Raw genomic sequence first — 14,162 nt, 5'->3', positions numbered from 1 at the left:
CACACTAATACAAGTGCAAAAGTGGTTTCCTGCACCAACACAAGTGCGAAAAGTGGTTTTTCAACACTAACACAAGTGCGAAAAGTGGTTTTTCAACACTAACACAAGTGCAAAAAGTGTTTTTTCCACACTAATACAAGTGCAAAAGTGGTTTCCTGCACCAACACAAGTGCGAAAAGTGGTTTTTCAACACTAACACAAGTGCGAAAAGTGTATTTTCAACACTAACACAAGTGCGAAAAGTGGTTTTTCAACACTAACACAAGTGCGAAAAGTGGTTTTTCAACACTAACACAAGTGCGAAAAGTGGTTTTTCCACACTAATACAAGTGCAAAAGTGGTTTTTCAACACTAACACAAGTGCGAAAAGTGGTTTTTCAACACTAATACAAGTGCGAAAAGTGGTTTTTCAACACTAACACAAGTGCGAAAAGTGGTTTTTCAACACTAACACAAGTGCGAAAAGTGGTTTTTCAACACTAACACAAGTGCGAAAAGTGTTTTTTCCACACTAATACAAGTGTAAAAGTGGTTTTTCCACACTAATACAAGTGCAAAAGTGGTTTCCTGCACCAACACAAGTGCGAAAAGTGGTTTTTCAACACTAACACAAGTGCGAAAAGTGGTTTTTCAACACTAATACAAGTGCAAAAGTGGTTTCCTGCACCAACACAAGTGCGAAAAGTGGTTTTTCTACACTAACACAAGTGCGAAAAGTGGTTTTTCAACACTAACACAAGTGCGAAAAGTGTTTTTTCCACACTAATACAAGTGCAAAAGTGGTTTCCTGCACCAACACAAGTGCGAAAAGTGGTTTTTCAACACTAACACAAGTGCGAAAAGTGGTTTTTCAACACTAACACAAGTGCGAAAAGTGGTTTTTTCACACTAATACAAGTGCAAAAGTGGTTTCCTGCACCAACACAAGTGCGAAAAGTGGTTTTTCAACACTAACTCAAGTGCGAAAAGTGGTTTTTCAACACTAACACAAGTGCAAAAAGTGTTTTTTCCACACTAATACAAGTGCAAAAGTGGTTTCCTGCACCAACACAAGTGCGAAAAGTGGTTTTTCAACACTAACACAAGTGTGAAAAGTGGTTTTTCAACACTAACACAAGTGCGAAAAGTGGTTTTTCAACACTAACACAAGTGCGAAAAGTGGTTTTTCCACACTAATACAAGTGCAAAGTGGTTTCCTGCACCAACACAAGTGCGAAAAGTGGTTTTTCAACACTAACACAAGTGCGAAAAGTGGTTTTTCAACACTAATACAAGTGCGAAAAGTGGTTTTTCAACACTAACATAAGTGCGAAAAGTGGTTTTTCAACACTAACACAAGTGCGAAAAGTGGTTTTTCCACACTAATACAAGGGCAAAAGTGGTTTCCTGCACCAACACAAGTGCGAAAAGTGGTTTTTCAAAACTAACACAAGTGCGAAAAGTGGTTTTTCAACACTAACACAAGTGCGAAAAGTGTTTTTTCCACACTAATACAAGTGCAAAAGTGGTTTCCTGCACCAACACAAGTGCGAAAAGTGGTTTTTCAAAACTAACACAAGTGCGAAAAGTGGTTTTTCAACACTAACACAAGTGCGAAAAGTGGTTTTTCAACACTAACACAAGTGCGAAAAGTGTTTTTTCCACACTAATACAAGTGCAAAAGTGGTTTCCTGCACCAACACAAGTGCGAAAAGTGGTTTTTCAACACTAACACAAGTGCGAAAAGTGGTTTTTCAACACTAACACAAGTGCGAAAAGTGGTTTTTCCACACTAATACAAGTGCAAAAGTGGTTTCCTGCACCAACACAAGTGCGAAAAGTGGTTTTTCAACACTAACACAAGTGCGAAAAGTGGTTTTTCAACACTAACACAAGTGCGAAAAGTGTTTTTTCCACATTAATACAAGTGCAAAAGTGGTTTCCTGCACCAACACAAGTGCGAAAAGTGGTTTTTCAACAGTAACACAAGTGCGAAAAGTGGTTTTTCAACACTAACACAAGTGCGAAGTGTTTTTTCCACATTAATACAAGTGCAAAAGTGGTTTCCTGCACCAACACAAGTGCGAAAAGTGGTTTTTCAACACAAACACAAGTGCAAAAAGTGGTTTTTCAACAGTAACACAAGTGTGAAAAGTGGTTTTTCAACACTAACACAAGTGCGAAAAGTGGTTTTTCCACACTAATACAAGTGAAAAGTGGTTTCCTGCACCAACACAAGTGCGAAAAGTGGTTTTTCAACATTAACACAAGTGCGAAAAGTGGTTTTTCAACACTAATACAAGTGCGAAAAGTGGTTTTTCAACACTAACACAAGTGCGAAAAGTGGTTTTTCAACACTAACACAAGTGCAAAAAGTGGTTTTTCAACACTAACACAAGTGCGAAAAGTGTTTTTTCCACACTAATACAAGTGTAAAAGTGGTTTCCTGCACCAACACAAGTGCGAAAAGTGGTTTTTCAACACTAACACAAGTGCGAAAAGTGGTTTTTCAACACTAACACAAGTGCAAAAAGTGGTTTTTCAACACTAACACAAGTGCGAAAAGTGTTTTTTCCACACTAATACAAGTGCAAAAGTGGTTTCCTGCACCAACACAAGTGCGAAAAGTGTTTTTTCAACACTAACACAAGTGCGAAAAGTGGTTTTTCAACACTAACACAAGTGCAAAAAGTGTTTTTTCCACACTAATACAAGTGCAAAAGTGGTTTCCTGCACCAACACAAGTGCGAAAAGTGGTTTTTCAACACTAACACAAGTGCGAAAAGTGTATTTTCAACACTAACACAAGTGCGAAAAGTGGTTTTTCAACACTAACACAAGTGCGAAAAGTGGTTTTTCAACACTAACACAAGTGCGAAAAGTGGTTTTTCCACACTAATACAAGTGCAAAAGTGGTTTTTCAACACTAACACAAGTGCGAAAAGTGGTTTTTCAACACTAATACAAGTGCGAAAAGTGGTTTTTCAACACTAACACAAGTGCGAAAAGTGGTTTTTCAACACTAACACAAGTGCGAAAAGTGGTTTTTCAACACTAACACAAGTGCGAAAAGTGGTTTTCCACACTAATACAAGTGCAAAAGTGGTTTCCTGCACCAACACAAGTGCGAAAAGTGGTTTTTCAACACTAACACAAGTGCGAAAAGTGGGTTTTCAACACTAACACAAGTGTGAAAAGTGTTTTTTCCACACTAATACAAGTGCAAAAGTGGTTTCCTGCACCAACACAAGTGCGAAAAGTGGTTTTTCAACACTAACACAAGTGCGAAAAGTGGTTTTTCAACACTAATACAAGTGCAAAAGTTTTTTCCTGCACCAACACAAGTGCGAAAAGTGGTTTTTCTACACTAACACAAGTGCGAAAAGTGGTTTTTCAACACTAACACAAGTGCGAAAAGTGTTTTTTCCACACTAATACAAGTGCAAAAGTGGTTTCCTGCACCAACACAAGTGCGAAAAGTGGTTTTTCAACACTAACACAAGTGCGAAAAGTGGTTTTTCAACACTAACACAAGTGCGAAAAGTGGTTTTTTCACACTAATACAAGTGCAAAAGTGGTTTCCTGCACCAACACAAGTGCGAAAAGTGGTTTTTCAACACTAACTCAAGTGCGAAAAGTGGTTTTTCAACACTAACACAAGTGCAAAAAGTGTTTTTTCCACACTAATACAAGTGCAAAAGTGGTTTCCTGCACCAACACAAGTGCGAAAAGTGGTTTTTCAACACTAACACAAGTGCGAAAAGTGGTTTTTCAACACTAACACAAGTGCGAAAAGTGGTTTTTCAACACTAACACAAGTGCGAAAAGTGGTTTTTCCACACTAATACAAGTGCAAAGTGGTTTCCTGCACCAACACAAGTGCGAAAAGTGGTTTTTCAACACTAACACAAGTGCGAAAAGTGGTTTTTCAACACTAATACAAGTGCGAAAAGTGGTTTTTCAACACTAACATAAGTGCGAAAAGTGGTTTTTCAACACTAACACAAGTGCGAAAAGTGGTTTTTCCACACTAATACAAGGGCAAAAGTGGTTTCCTGCACCAACACAAGTGCGAAAAGTGGTTTTTCAAAACTAACACAAGTGCGAAAAGTGGTTTTTCAACACTAACACAAGTGCGAAAAGTGTTTTTTCCACACTAATACAAGTGCAAAAGTGGTTTCCTGCACCAACACAAGTGCGAAAAGTGGTTTTTCAACACTAACACAAGTGCGAAAAGTGGTTTTTCAACACTAACACAAGTGCGAAAAGTGGTTTTTCCACACTAATACAAGTGCAAAAGTGGTTTCCTGCACCAACACAAGTGCGAAAAGTGGTTTTTCAACACTAACACAAGTGCGAAAAGTGGTTTTTCAACACTAACACAAGTGCGAAAAGTGTTTTTTCCACATTAATACAAGTGCAAAAGTGGTTTCCTGCACCAACACAAGTGCGAAAAGTGGTTTTTCAACACAAACACAAGTGCAAAAAGTGGTTTTTCAACAGTAACACAAGTGTGAAAAGTGGTTTTTCAACACTAACACAAGTGCGAAAAGTGGTTTTTCCACACTAATACAAGTGCAAAAGTGGTTTCCTGCACCAACACAAGTGCGAAAAGTGGTTTTTCAACATTAACACAAGTGCAAAAAGTGGTTTTTCAACACTAATACAAGTGCGAAAAGTGGTTTTTCAACACTAACACAAGTGCGAAAAGTGTTTTTTCCACACTAATACAAGTGCAAAAGTGGTTTCCTGCACCAACACAAGTGCGAAAAGTGGTTTTTCAACACTAACACAAGTGCGAAAAGTGGTTTTTCAACACTAACACAAGTGCAAAAAGTGTTTTTTCCACACTAATACAAGTGCAAAAGTGGTTTCCTGCACCAACACAAGTGCGAAAAGTGGTTTTTCAACACTAACACAAGTGCGAAAAGTGTATTTTCCACACTAATACAAGTGCAAAAGTGGTTTCCTGCACCAACACAAGCGCGAAAAGTGGATTTTCAACACTAACACAAGTGTGAAAAGTGGTTTTTCAACACTAACACAAGTGCGAAAAGTGGTTTTTCAACACTAACACAAGTGCGAAAAGTGGTTTTTCAACACCAACACAAGTGCGAAAAGTGGTTTTTCAACACTAACACAAGTGCGAAAAGTGGTTTTTCAACACTAATACAAGTGCGAAAAGTGGTTTTTCAACACTAACACAAGTGCGAAAAGTGGTTTTTCAACACTAACACAAGTGCGAAAAGTGGTTTTTCAACACTAACCCAAGTGCGAAAAGTGGTTTTTCAACACTAACACAAGTGTGAAAAGTGGTTTTTCAACACTAACACAAGTGTGAAAAGTGGTTTTTCAACACTAACACAAGTGCGAAGTGTATTTTCCACACTAATACAAGTGCCAAAGTGGTTTCCTGCACCAACACAAGTGCGAAAAGTGGTTTTTCAACACTAACACAAGTGCGAAAAGTGGTTTTTCAACACCAACACAAGTGCAAAAAGTGGTTTTTCAACACTAACACAAGTGCGAAAAGTGGTTTTTCAACACTAATACAAGTGCGAAAAGTGGTTTTTCAACACTAACACAAGTGCGAAAAGTGGTTTTTCAACACTAACACAAGTGCGAAAAGTGGTTTTTCAACACTAACACAAGTGCGAAAAGTGGTTTTTCAACACTAACACAAGTGCGAAAAGTGGTTTTTCAACACTAACACAAGTGCGAAAAGTGTATTTTCCACACTAATACAAGTGCAAAAGTGGTTTCCTGCACCAACACAAGCGCGAAAAGTGGTTTTTCAACACTAACACAAGTGTGAAAAGTGGTTTTTCAACACTAACACAAGTGCGAAAAGTGGTTTTTCAACACTAACACAAGTGCAAAAATGTTTTTTCCACACTAATACAAGTGCAAAAGTGGTTTCCTGCACCAACACGTGCGAAAAGTGGTTTTTCAACACTAACACAAGTGCGAAAAGTGGTTTTTCAACACTAACACAAGTGCGAAAAGTGGTTTTTCAACACTAACACAAGTGCGAAAAGTGTATTTTCCACACTAATACAAGTGCAAAAGTGTTTTCCTGCACCAACACAAGTGCGAAAAGTGGTTTTTCAACACTAACACAAGTGCGAAAAGTGGTTTTTCAACACTAACACAAGTGCGAAAAGTGGTTTTTCAACACTAACACAAGTGTGAAAAGTGGTTTTTCAACACTAACACAAGTGCGAAGTGTATTTTCCACACTAATACAAGTGCCAAAGTGGTTTCCTGCACCAACACAAGTGCGAAAAGTGGTTTTTCAACACTAACACAAGTGCGAAAAGTGGTTTTTCAACACCAACACAAGTGCGAAAAGTGGTTTTTCAACACTAACACAAGTGCGAAAAGTGGTTTTTCAACACTAATACAAGTGCGAAAAGTGGTTTTTCAACACTAACACAAGTGCGAAAAGTGGTTTTTCAACACTAACACAAGTGCGAAAAGTGGTTTTTCAACACTAACACAAGTGCGAAAAGTGTATTTTCCACACTAATACAAGTGCAAAAGTGGTTTCCTGCACCAACACAAGTGCGAAAGGTGGTTTTTCAACACTAACACAAGTGCGAAAAGTGGTTTTTCAACACTAACACAAGTGCGAAAAGTGGTTTTTCCACACTAATACAAGTGCAAAAGTGGTTTCCTGCACCAACACAAGTGCGAAAAGTGGTTTTTCAACACTAACACAAGTGCGAAAAGTGGTTTTTCAACACTAACACAAGTGCAAAAAGTGGTTTTTGAACACTAACACAAGTGCGAAAAGTGGTTTTTCAACACTAACACAAGTGCAAAAAGTGGTTTTTCCACACTAATACAAGTGCAAAAGTGGTTTCCTGCACCAACACAAGTGCAAAAAGTGTTTTTTTCCACACTAATACAAGTGCAAAAGTGGTTTCCTGCACCAACACAAGTGCGAAAAGTGGTTTTTCAACACTAACACAAGTGTGAAAAGTGGTTTTTCAACACTAACACAAGTGCGAAAAGTGGTTTTTCAACACTAACACAAGTGCAAAAAGTGTTTTTTCCACACTAATACAAGTGCAAAAGTGGTTTCCTGCACCAACACAAGTGCGAAAAGTGGTTTTTCAACACTAACACAAGTGCGAAAAGTGGTTTTTCAACACTAACACAAGTGCGAAAAGTGGTTTTTCAACACTAACACAAGTGCGAAAAGTGGTTTTTCAACACTAATACAAGTGCAAAGTGGTTTCCTGCACCAACACAAGTGCGAAAAGTGGTTTTCAACACTAACACAAGTGCGAAAAGTGGTTTTTCAACACTAATACAAGTGCGAAAAGTGGTTTTTCAACACTAACATAATTGCGAAAAGTGGTTTTTCAACAGTAACACAAGTGCGAAAAGTGGTTTTTCCACACTAATACAAGTGCAAAAGTGGTTTCCTGCACCAACACAAGTGTGAAAAGTGGTTTTTCAAAACTAACACAAGTGCGAAAAGTGGTTTTTCAACACTAACACAAGTGCGAAAAGTGTTTTTTCCACACTAATACAAGTGCAAAAGTGGTTTCCTGCACCAACACAAGTGCGAAAAGTGGTTTTTCAACACTAACACAAGTGCGAAAAGTGGTTTTTCAACACTAACACAAATGCGAAAAGTGGTTTTTCCACACTAATACAAGTGCAAAAGTGGTTTCCTGCACCAACACAAGTGCAAAAAGTGGTTTTTCAACACTAACACAAGTGCGAAAAGTGGTTTTTCAACACTAACACAAGTGCAAAAAGTGTTTTTTCCACACTAATACAAGTGCAAAAGTGGTTTCCTGCACCAACACAAGTGCGAAAAGTGGTTTTTCAACACTAACACAAGTGCGAAAAGTGGTTTTTCAACACTAACACAAGTGTGAAAAGTGGTTTTTCCACACTAATACAAGTGCAAAGTGGTTTCCTGCACCAACACAAGTGCGAAAAGTGGTTTTTCAACACTAACACAAGTGCGAAAAGTGGTTTTTCAACACTAATACAAGTGCGAAAAGTGGTTTTTCAACACGAACATAAGTGCGAAAAGTGGTTTTTCTACACTAACACAAGTGCGAAAAGTGGTTTTTCCACACTAATACAAGGGCAAAAGTGGTTTCCTGCACCAACACAAGTGCGAAAAGTGGTTTTTCAAAACTAACACAAGTGCGAAAAGTGGTTTTTCAACACTAACACAAGTGCGAAAAGTGTTTTTTCCACACTAATACAAGTGCAAAAGTGGTTTCCTGCACCAACACAAGTGCGAAAAGTGGTTTTTCAACACTAACACAAGTGCGAAAAGTGGTTTTTCAACACTAACACAAGTGCGAAAAGTGGTTTTTCCACACTAATACAAGTGCAAAAGTGGTTTCCTGCACCAACACAAGTGCGAAAAGTGGTTTTTCAACACTAACACAAGTGCGAAAAGTGGTTTTTCAACACTAACACAAGTGCAAAAAGTGTTTTTTCCACATTAATACAAGTGCAAAAGTGGTTTCCTGCACCAACACAAGTGCGAAAAGTGGTTTTTCAACACAAACACAAGTGCAAAAGTGGTTTCCTGCACCAACACAAGTGCGAAAAGTGGTTTTTCAACACTAACACAAGTGCGAAAAGTGGTTTTTCAACACTAATACAAGTGCAAAAGTGGTTTCCTGCACCAACACAAGTGCGAAAAGTGGTTTTTCTACACTAACACAAGTGCGAAAAGTGGTTTTTCAACACTAACACAAGTGCGAAAAGTGTTTTTTCCACACTAATACAAGTGCAAAAGTGGTTTCCTGCACCAACACAAGTGCGAAAAGTGGTTTTTCACCACTAACACAAGTGCGAAAAGTGGTTTTTCAACACTAACACAAGTGCGAAAAGTGGTTTTTCAACACTAACACAAGTGCGAAAAGTGGTTTTTCCACACTAATACAAGTGCAAAGTGGTTTCCTGCACCAACACAAGTGCGAAAAGTGGTTTTTCAACACTAACACAAGTGCGAAAAGTGGTTTTTCAACACTAATACAAGTGCGAAAAGTGGTTTTTCAACACTAACATAAGTGCGAAAAGTGGTTTTTCAACACTAACACAAGTGCGAAAAGTGGTTTTTCCACACTAATACAAGGGCAAAAGTGGTTTCCTGCACCAACACAAGTGCGAAAAGTGGTTTTTCAAAACTAACACAAGTGCGAAAAGTGGTTTTTCAACACTAACACAAGTGCGAAAAGTGTATTTTCCACACTAATACAAGTGCAAAAGTGTTTTCCTGCACCAACACAAGTGCGAAAAGTGGTTTTTCAACACTAACACAAGTGCGAAAAGTGGTTTTTCAACACCAACACAAGTGCGAAAAGTGTTTTTTCCACACTAATACAAGTGCAAAAGTGGTTTCCTGCACCAACACAAGTGCGAAAAGTGGTTTTTCAACACTAACACAAGTGCGAAAAGTGGTTTTTCAACACTAACACAAGTGCGAAAAGTGTATTTTCCACACTAATACAAGTGCAAAAGTGGTTTCCTGCACCAACACAAGCGCGAAAAGTGGATTTTCAACACTAACACAAGTGTGAAAAGTGGTTTTTCAACACTAACACAAGTGCGAAAAGTGGTTTTTCAACACTAACACAAGTGCGAAAAGTGGTTTTTCAACACTAACACAAGTGCAAGAATGTTTTTTCCACACTAATACAAGTGCAAAAGTGGTTTCCTGCACCAACACAAGTGCGAAAAGTGGTTTTTCAACACTAACACAAGTGCGAAAAAGTGGTTTTTCAACACTAACACAAGTGCGAAAAGTGGTTTTTCAACACTAACACAAGTGCGAAAAGTGTATTTTCCACACTAATACAAGTGCAAAAGTGTTTTCCTGCACCAACACAAGTGCGAAAAGTGGTTTTTCAACACTAACACAAGTGCGAAAAGTGGTTTTTCAACACCAACACAAGTGCGAAAAGTGGTTTTTCAACACTAACACAAGTGCGAAAAGTGGTTTTTCAACACTAATACAAGTGCGAAAAGTGGTTTTTCAACACTAACACAAGTGCGAAAAGTGGTTTTTCAACACTAACACAAGTGCGAAAAGTGGTTTTTCAACACTAACCCAAGTGCGAAAAGTGGTTTTTCAACACTAACACAAGTGTGAAAAGTGGTTTTTCAACACTAACACAAGTGTGAAAAGTGGTTTTTCAACACTAACACAAGTGCGAAGTGTATTTTCCACACTAATACAAGTGCCAAAGTGGTTTCCTGCACCAACACAAGTGCGAAAAGTGGTTTTTCAACACTAACACAAGTGCGAAAAGTGGTTTTTCAACACCAACACAAGTGCAAAAAGTGGTTTTTCAACACTAACACAAGTGCGAAAAGTGGTTTTTCAACACTAATACAAGTGCGAAAAGTGGTTTTTCAACACTAACACAAGTGCGAAAAGTGGTTTTTCAACACTAACACAAGTGCGAAAAGTGGTTTTTCAACACTAACACAAGTGCGAAAAGTGGTTTTTCAACACTAACACAAGTGCGAAAAGTGGTTTTTCAACACTAACACAAGTGCGAAAAGTGTATTTTCCACACTAATACAAGTGCAAAAGTGGTTTCCTGCACCAACACAAGCGCGAAAAGTGGTTTTTCAACACTAACACAAGTGTGAAAAGTGGTTTTTCAACACTAACACAAGTGCGAAAAGTGGTTTTTCAACACTAACACAAGTGCAAAAATGTTTTTTCCACACTAATACAAGTGCAAAAGTGGTTTCCTGCACCAACACGTGCGAAAAGTGGTTTTTCAACACTAACACAAGTGCGAAAAGTGGTTTTTCAACACTAACACAAGTGCGAAAAGTGGTTTTTCAACACTAACACAAGTGCGAAAAGTGTATTTTCCACACTAATACAAGTGCAAAAGTGTTTTCCTGCACCAACACAAGTGCGAAAAGTGGTTTTTCAACACTAACACAAGTGCGAAAAGTGGTTTTTCAACACCAACACAAGTGCGAAAAGTGGTTTTTCAACACTAACACAAGTGCGAAAAGTGGTTTTTCAACACTAATACAAGTGCGAAAAGTGGTTTTTCAACACTAACACAAGTGCGAAAAGTGGTTTTTCAACACTAACACAAGTGCGAAAAGTGGTTTTTCAACACTAACACAAGTGCGAAAAGTGGTTTTTCAACACTAACACAAGTGTGAAAAGTGGTTTTTCAACACTAACACAAGTGCGAAGTGTATTTTCCACACTAATACAAGTGCCAAAGTGGTTTCCTGCACCAACACAAGTGCGAAAAGTGGTTTTTCAACACTAACACAAGTGCGAAAAGTGGTTTTTCAACACCAACACAAGTGCGAAAAGTGGTTTTTCAACACTAACACAAGTGCGAAAAGTGGTTTTTCAACACTAATACAAGTGCGAAAAGTGGTTTTTCAACACTAACACAAGTGCGAAAAGTGGTTTTTCAACACTAACACAAGTGCGAAAAGTGTATTTTCCACACTAATACAAGTGCAAAAGTGGTTTCCTGCACCAACACAAGTGCGAAAGGTGGTTTTTCAACACTAACACAAGTGCGAAAAGTGGTTTTTCAACACTAACACAAGTGCGAAAAGTGGTTTTTCCACACTAATATAAGTGCAAAAGTGGTTTCCTGCACCAACACAAGTGCGAAAGGTGGTTTTTCAACACTAACACAAGTGCGAAAAGTGGTTTTTCAACACTAACACAAGTGCGAAAAGTGTATTTTCCACACTAATACAAGTGCAAAAGTGGTTTCCTGCACCAACACAAGTGCGAAAAGTGGTTTTTCAACACTAACACAAGTGCGAAAAGTGGTTTTTCAACACTAACACAAGTGCAAAAAGTGGTTTTTGAACACTAACACAAGTGCGAAAAGTGGTTTTTCAACACTAACACAAGTGCGAAAAGTGGTTTTTCCACACTAATACAAGTGCAAAAGTGGTTTCCTGCACCAACACAAGTGCAAAAAGTGTTTTTTTCCACACTAATACAAGTGCAAAAGTGGTTTCCTGCACCAACACAAGTGCGAAAAGTGGTTTTTCAACACTAACACAAGTGCGAAAAGTGGTTTTTCAACACTAACACAAGTGCGAAAAGTGGTTTTTCAACACTAACACAAGTGCAAAAAGTGTTTTTTCCACACTAATACAAGTGCAAAAGTGGTTTCCTGCACCAACACAAGTGCGAAAAGTGGTTTTTCAACACTAACACAAGTGCGAAAAGTGGTTTTTCAACACTAACACAAGTGCGAAAAGTGGTTTTTCAACACTAACACAAGTGCGAAAAGTGGTTTTTCCACACTAATACAAGTGCAAAAGTGGTTTCCTGCACCAACACAAGTGCGAAAAGTGGTTTTTCAACACTAACACAAGTGCAAAAAGTGGTTTTTCAACACTAACACAAGTGCGAAAAGTGGTTTTTGATTTATGGGAGCGAGACATGGGTAATGAACGTAGAGCAGCAACGAAGGTTGGAAAGGGTGGAAATGCGAATGGTTCGGTGGATGTGTGGAGTATCGTTGAGAGAGAGGAAGACAAATGATGAATTGCGAAAGATGATGGGAATAGAGCCTGTGATTGATGCTGTGAAGAGGAACAGGTTGAGATGGTTTGGTCATGTGTTGAGGAAGGATGAAAGTGACTGGTTGAGAAGAGTGATGGAAATGAATGTAGAAGTAAGCAGAGGACGGGGAAGACCGAGAAAGACTTGGCTAAAGATGGTGGAAGAAGAAATGCGCGCAAGGGAGTTAACAAGGAGAGATGCAGAAAATAGGGCAAAATGGAGAAGATTGTCATGGGGACAGCAAGGCTAACCCCCGCTTTTGCAGGGAAAATGGCCTTTAAAATGCATGTTGTTGTTGTTGTATACGCCGAGTTGGTCATGGGTTCATGCTACAGCAAGATAATGACCCTAAACACACCTCCAGGCTATGTCAAAACTAACTTCGAGGAAAAGAACAAGACAGTAGGCTTCAAATCATGGAATGGCCAGCACAGTCTCCAAACTTAAACCCCATCGACCTGGTTTGGGATGAACTGGACAGAAGGTGAAAGCAAAGCAACTTACAAGTGCAACACATTTGTGGGAACTTCTGCAACAGTGATGGGAAGAACTTCCCGAACAATATTTGATTTCCATTGCAGAAAGAATGCCACGAGTGTGTTCGGTGGTTTTACCTGCAAAAGGTGGCTACTTTGCTGAGTCAAAAATTTAAATTAAATTTTGTGAAACAAAATGATTCTATGATTTCTTTTTTATCTCCAATTGTTTATTTGTTCTATGCGTAATTTCAGAGAACATTGAGACATTAAACTGCATAAATTTCAATAGAAACTGGAAAAATTGAGATGTTCTAAAACTTTTGTTCGGTAGTGTATAATGTTGTAAAGATTAACTGATTAGAATTTGGGGTCAAGAGGTCAAAGGTCAAAGTCTGTGATAGGTCTATAACTCGAGAATGGCTGAACTGATCTAATTCAAACCTGGTACAGGTATGTATAATGATGTAAAGATTAACCGATTAGATTTTGGGGGTGCCGAGGTCAAAGGCCAAAGGTCACAGGTCTTGTCAGGTAAAAATGTGAGAACTTGTGAACAGCTGAAGGGCTTTAAATTAAAACTTGGTACAGGTATGTATAATGATGTAAACATTAAATGATTAAATTTTGGGGTCAATAGGTCAAAGGTCAGTTGTCATGTCAGGTAAAAATGTGCTAACTGGAGCACAGCTGAATGGATTTAAATCAAATTTGATAAAAGTATTATGATGATGTAATAATGTGGGCGGAGGCATATCAGTCGATGTCGTGACGTCGAAGAGTGCCGTTCTTGTTTAACTATGTTATATATCGCTTTTTGCATCCATCCATCCAAACATAACCTCCATCCAGCTTCGGTGCCGGAGGTAAAAATACAACAAAATAAACATTGAGAAGTTAAAGAATCACTGTAAATGAGACAGGAAAATGTTGGAAAGACTGCAACATAATGTTTTTTTCTCCATTTTTGTGGACTTCAATATGTCGTCAATCACGAGATGAAAACGAAACTTTCGCTGCGAACTCAAGGACAATGTAAAAGACCATGTCATTTTCTCCATAGTCGATAAGTCGCACTGTGGACAGAAGGTAAAATTGTAGAAACAAGTCATGAGATCAGCATTTAAACTTCCAATGGAGCTCTT

Source organism: Myxine glutinosa, chromosome 6 (genome assembly GCF_964187855.1).
Source record: "Myxine glutinosa chromosome 6, kmMyxGlut1.1, whole genome shotgun sequence".
In the NCBI taxonomy this organism is placed as follows: domain Eukaryota; kingdom Metazoa; phylum Chordata; class Myxini; order Myxiniformes; family Myxinidae; genus Myxine; species Myxine glutinosa.
This window is presented reverse-complemented; position numbering follows the sequence as displayed.